This window comes from Poecilia formosa, unplaced genomic scaffold, assembly GCF_000485575.1.
Source record: "Poecilia formosa unplaced genomic scaffold, Poecilia_formosa-5.1.2 Scaffold100, whole genome shotgun sequence".
Lineage (NCBI taxonomy): Eukaryota > Metazoa > Chordata > Actinopteri > Cyprinodontiformes > Poeciliidae > Poecilia > Poecilia formosa.
The window spans coordinates 1,858,371-1,864,915 of NW_006800039.1; positions in this window are offsets into that span (position 1 = coordinate 1,858,371).

Below are 6,545 nucleotides of genomic sequence, written 5' to 3' on the forward strand. Positions count from 1 at the left end.
TGTTGTTCTCTTTGTGTGCTGACCACGGCTGCATCAGCTTCAAGCTGTCTTAATAGGTTTAGTGATGTTCGCATAGCTCTGATGAGGGAACACATGTTTTTCTCTTTTTCTTTTGCCTTTCTTTCCTGTACTAAACAGAGGGGGAGGCTGGGTGGGCGGTGTGGGCTAAACATCGTGTGGATAAGAGGCTGCCCGGCACACGCCTGCATGACGGTCAGTAATCCCACAGTCTCAGACTCATGACCCACTTTCTTGGAGGAGCATACTGCGGCAGCAGCCTCCTCTGACCCAGGAGGTGCCTCCAGACGCAGGGCGAACGGGTGGTGTAGCCCTCCAATCCCCTTTAAGACAAAGAAAAAAAGCAGACTCCTTTAAAGGATCCTAAAAGCCACATAAGAGGTTCAGCGACACTAATACCTTAACTTGATGCTCTTATAATTTATGTCTGTTAAATAATCAGAGGTGATAACAATCCATTGCTTTTAATCAAATGGCATTTAAGCTTCAGGATTTTGGTAGTTGTATTGTATGCAGATGATGTTCTGTTTTAGAGGAAGATTCATAAGGGAGCCACTTCGTAAAGGTAAGAAGAAATAACAGGTGCTTTGTTAACCTTGTGCTTGTTGGTACATGACTCTTAATCAGATGATCCTTGATTCGATCTTTTGTGTCCTACAACTAGATATTGTTAAACTAATAACAGTACGTAAGCTTTTTAGACATTTACTAATTAAAGCAATGACTTAAGCAAAGATCATCCATTAATGCAAACAAAAAAATATATATAAAAGAACAGCTTCTTCACTATTGTGTCTCATCCCTTAAAAACATGCTGACCGGCATCCTGGCATGAGCCACATACAAATGGGTCAGCGAATGCTCAATTAGTGAACTGAATCATATTAGCACCACGCATCTTAATTTTATATATGCGCCACCTGCCGCGGGCCTTGCTTTTTTCGTGGCGTGAAACACCACAATACACACCGCTCTTACTTCTCTCTCTTTATCTTAATCCCTGGCAGACTTTAAGTGTCTGGCATCGGGGCAAAATCCCAAACTGGAGAGGAGCGTGTTTGGAGACCTAATCCCCTTACCCATAGACTCGAGTTGCCCCCAATTCACCTCACACAAAGTAGGCCAAGAACAAGGAGGCACAACAGAGAGGCACGCGGCTTCACAGGGCACGGCTTTATCGCAGTGCTAGACAAACGGGCAAGAGGGACACAGACCTTTGCACACATGCACAGAAGGACTCACGGACAGATGATGCGTAATCTGGGCTTCAGAAACAGAAACAAATGTGACCTTACGACTTACAAACACACACATTTCCTGCTTTAACCTACTTCAACGCTCATGAGGGAATAAAACAAATCATCTACTCTTAGATGTGTCCGTTGCTCCTTTCTCTTTATTATGTTATAACTTTGAGCACACACAACCTTAGAGGGAGACAATGGCATGACGGTAAGAATTTAAGCTGTGAACACAAATCAGTAATTATTGCTGTCAAGCCTACATGATGTTGGAACCTGCTTGTTGAAGGTGTTGTTAATGTATATCTGAAACTCACTAGTTGCTTGGTAGGTGATCAACTTAAACCATTAGCCTCAAGGGGTCTAAACAAGTGGACACATGCGGTTTTCATAATATGTTTTGCTAGACATGTGAGCTCTTATGACCCACTGGTAAAGCTTTGTGTAACTGAACATGGTTCAGGGGCGGACTGGCATGAGGGACGTTTCTTCGGCTGGTGGATTAACCCATGAAGAAGCTGTCTGAGAACACTAATTGTTTTGCAGCCTCACTGTGCTTCGATTTTGTGGCATATAAATGCCTTCTTTACCTCTCCTCCTCCTCCTCCTCCTCAAAACAGCAGATCACCTCAGCTCAGGCAGGGTCAGCCGATTGACAATGAAAGGCGAAGATCAGAAAAACTCATCTTATAAAAACCGCCAACAAAAACTCTGCAGCACTTATGAAAGCTGAAAAGCCTTGTCTATCCCTACTAGTGCCACTCAATTTGAACTTTTCAGTTGGTTTCTCACATCCAGCAGAGAGATGCGCAGTGCTGTGGCTCTGGCTCGTCATGCATGGCCAGCCCATAGTGATGCGTGGCCTTAAGCAGAAAATTATTTTCCGTTAATACTGATTTGGTGGAATTTGGGAGAGGAGGCCAAGTTTAATTGGTTCAGTTTAAAAGCAGTCACTGATAATTGGCTATTATTTGCTGCGATTTATTTGTGAACATTCTGAGCTCAAACACAAAGATTAAGTATTGCATCATTATGTAGCTGTAGCAACACAACAATCAAACTATGACTCATACTTTGCACTTTTGCAAAAAACAAAAACAAAAAAAAAAACAAACTAATTTTTTAATATGGTTTTTGTAAAAAAACAAACAAAAAGAACAGAGCAGAAAGTATGACATGGTAATACAGTAACACCCTAATACAACAAATTCACCACAAAAACTAAAGATGCAAAATGACAGAAAGATAAGTAGTAAAGGAATCCCAACATAAACAAGGTTGAACAAAACTCAGATTTGAGTTCATGTTACATTTTTCTCAGAAAAATTTTGTTTTTAATTCAAGATAGATAAAATAAGATGATTAGCTAAAGAAGATATATTTACAGTCAGCTTTCCCTCCTCATTACCTAAGGAAGTGAATAGGAAAGAATACTTCCTCAAACCAGTGCAGGTGGGTGGAGACAGAGGACCTTAGGAAAAACAGCATTACTCTTGGACATTGTCTCCCAGCTTATGCATGAAGTTCTTACTCCTTCACAGACAGGAACATCTGCATCCTAGGTGTACAAAAGAGCATCAATGCAGGTCCTTCCTTCCAGCAGCTGTTAGACTTTATGACCATCACTGCTCCCAACAAACTTAAACTACTACAAGATTTTTTTTCTTTTCTTGAAAGTACTTCTTGTTTTTTTTAATGCACAAACTATCTGCACATGTTGTAACTGTAAAGTATTTTTTTTCTTACATTGTAAATTTACCCTTACTGTACAGTTTCTTATTCTTAGTTTGTCTACCCTTAATATTATCATCCCATTTTGCCTGTTGTTTTGCTGAGTTTCCCAAATGAGAAATAAATTCTATTCTATTCTATTCTATTCTATTCTATTCTATTCTATTCTATTCTATTCTATTCTATTCTATTCTGCTTCATGTGAACTTCACATTTTGCACTGTCCAGCTTTTTCATCCTGAAACTGGATGGATTCTAATTTATTTAAAGATTAAAAGGTAAAACAAAACTAGTTTAGTGTTTAGCTTTATCTGCGCATGATTTAAGTCTTAAATCGTTAAAAGGTAAAATGATCTCCATCGTTTTCTGAAAGGGAGAATTTTATTTTGTAGGTGAAGAAGAAAAGCAGTGAACTTAAAAAGTAAGTTCATGCTTCCTCCCACTCATTTGAAAGTGCAAAGATACTTTACTGATGTTCTTCTTTTATTTGCTTTTGTTTTGAATACATTTTCTTTGTTTATGTTTATTTTTTTAAATTATTTTATTATTACACTACATTCAATAAAGTCAAACTCAACACTGCCACCACCTGGTTGTTTGTGACAAATTTAGGCAAGAAATGTTAAATTGACACTATGGTGAAAAAAGTTTCCACAATGTATTAGCTTATATGCCATGTATGTTTATTTGTCAAAATACAGGAAAAATGTGTGTGTATATATTGTAAACACTGCAAAATCTGAAAAAAAAAAAAATCAAGCACTTCCTAAATGTTGGGGTGAAAGGGATTGGTGGAAACTGAAGCATTGTGTTGGGGTATTGCTGGAATATAAAGGGCATCCAAACAAGGTTTAAGTGCAGGGATAAGAGATGTCAAGTTGAACTATGAAGTAGAGGCTTATCCATTTCTTTTCCTCTTACTTTCGCCCCTCCCTCTTGCCCTCCTTTATTGTCTTCTCAAGCCCCCTGTGGTGATTTCAGAAAAGATTAGGGCTGATTTTTCATTAGGCAAATTGTTTTCTTCTTCCTACCAATTGTTAGACTGATTTATAATGAGTTAGCCACAGATAATAATAATAATAAAAAAGCAAAACAACACAAAGATCTTAGTTTGGATTTGCATTTCAAACCTCGAACCCCAAAACTGGTAATTTTGTCTCAGTTTTAGCTCTGGAAAGGAGTTACCTCTATATTTTTAGAACAAATGTCCACTTGTTAAATATTATGTTAATTTTTCATCTGTGACAATTCATCAATTTCACGACAGCCTATGTTTGCCACTTTTTAAATTAGTTTAAAGTGATCTTGAAAATACATTTCTAAGCTCATAATGTAACCATTCCTTCAAAATATGAAAAAAAAAATAACCATTGTTTTCCAAAAAAAAAAAAAAAAAGAACGAGCTGATGACAGGCGGCTTACAGACTGATTTCACAAAATAATTCCAATGTGAGTGTGTAATTTATTTATTTATTTTTTATTTAATTGTGTTTTCTTGTACAATGACAATAAAGGAATTCTAATTCTAAGAAAACATATTAAGTTACACATAACCATTTGTCTTCTTTTACAAGTTACAAGTTAAATCTGCTCAAAATGGCAAAGTCATCTGTTGAAGCTGAAGAGAGAGTTTTCATATATATATATTTTTTTATTTGTTGGCTTTTCAGAAAATATGTTATTATTTTGACTGCACAAAAACACACACATGCAAATAAACAGTTATTGGAGGGAACAGTAAGACGTCTTCAAAGGGCTGATTTAGTGTAAAGAAAACCCCCAAAAAACAAAACAGGATCATTGTGAATCTCAGTGCGTGAAAGCAAAACAAGTCTTACATTTGCTAAGCAGCTGAAAGCAATATTTTCTGCCTCGGATGCCAAAAGAATTCCTTTGGGTAATATTCAAAGACTGAGAATATCCTGAGAAAAACAATAAAGACAGTTCAACTTCACCTTCCATAAAACCAGATGGCTTTGTTTTTGTAAGCTGAGCCGCCCACAAAAAGAAGAATAAATATGAGTTGCTCAGTTGTAAATCTAAATCAGCTTACCTCAATCTTATTTTCCTTTTTTGTTTTTTCTTTGTTGCCTATAATGAGATGTTACAAACACTGACTAAGCACTCAATCCATCTAGGATTAGAGAGGGAAAAAAGGACAAGTGAAAAAAAAAGAAAAAAAAAACATGTTTTTGTTTTTGTTGTGGGAAAAATTATTTTGATGCAGGTACCCAAGGAAACTACTGCCATTATATTAGAAGAACATAAACAAACAACTAAATGTAATCATATTCAAAGCAGAATATGGTTATATTTATCCACACTCTGAAAAAAAAGAACAAAATAAAATAAACAAAAAAAAACAGCTTTTCAGGAAAGATCATATCATTTTACTCATTGTGTTGCGCCCAACATTCTTCAAATTAATTGCAGAATTGCATGAATATAGTCCTGAAATCATAAAGTATTTGCCATCAGCTGTCCATTTACTCGACAAAAACACATTAAAGAAGAAGTCGGTTACAGCTATGGCAGTTCAGTAATGTGGATTTGTAAACAAACATATTTTGTTATTTTTAGATTTCACTGCATCTTTTAAAGTGAAAAGAATTTAGCCTCGATCAAAACATAAAACCTGTCCAATACTACCCTCGTGTGGTAAACTGTAAGTACTACAGATGCTTGATATGAACGAATATATTTATTGAATTTGCAAATGTTGTTGGGATGATTTTTGCGAACAACATACATATTCTTTTCGACCTTTTATTACAAAACATATAGTTTATGGACATAACCTCAACCTTTAACATGTATTTGGAAGAGTTAATTGACAAAGTAACCCCTCTAAGCATGATTTAGTAAGAGCATAATCTGTAGAGAAAAAATGCAACTCTTAAAACTTAATATTCAAGAAATATCTTAAATTTATGTGCAAAAGAAAATGTATTTTTTACCTTTCACTTATAAAAGTATTTTAATTTGAAGAAGAGGTCAATATGTTTTGCCATTTTCTTTTGTCTGGTTTTAATTGTTTACTTTTAACATGCAATTATTATTATTATTATTATTATTATTATTATTATTATTACATTTTGTCCAGTGTATTTTTTTTCCACTTATTGTGCTCAAATCATAAGAAAGGCCAAGCTAAAGGCGAGTTAACGTTCACAACAGTTCCCAGATTCTTCTACTTCTGTCAGTTCTGTGCTTTTCTACTGTGAAATCCCAAACTAGCTTGTTGTTGTTAAATGTAACCACTGGCACTAACGGAGTCAGAGATTACATTTAATTAAAGTCACTCCAAACTCTGAGGAGTTGCAATTGGAATAAACTTTGGAAAAATGTCTCCCACTGACTCATTTTTGAAGACAGGATAGGTTTAGAATTGCAACACTACCTTCAGACTTAAATGGTGCACAGTCCTATAGGGAGTTGGGGTTGTAACATTATCCCTGTAAAACATTATCCATTATCCATTATTATTATCCATTACCCATACCAGCTAGCACATACTTTCATTAATTTGATTAATAATATTACAAAGGCTTTCTT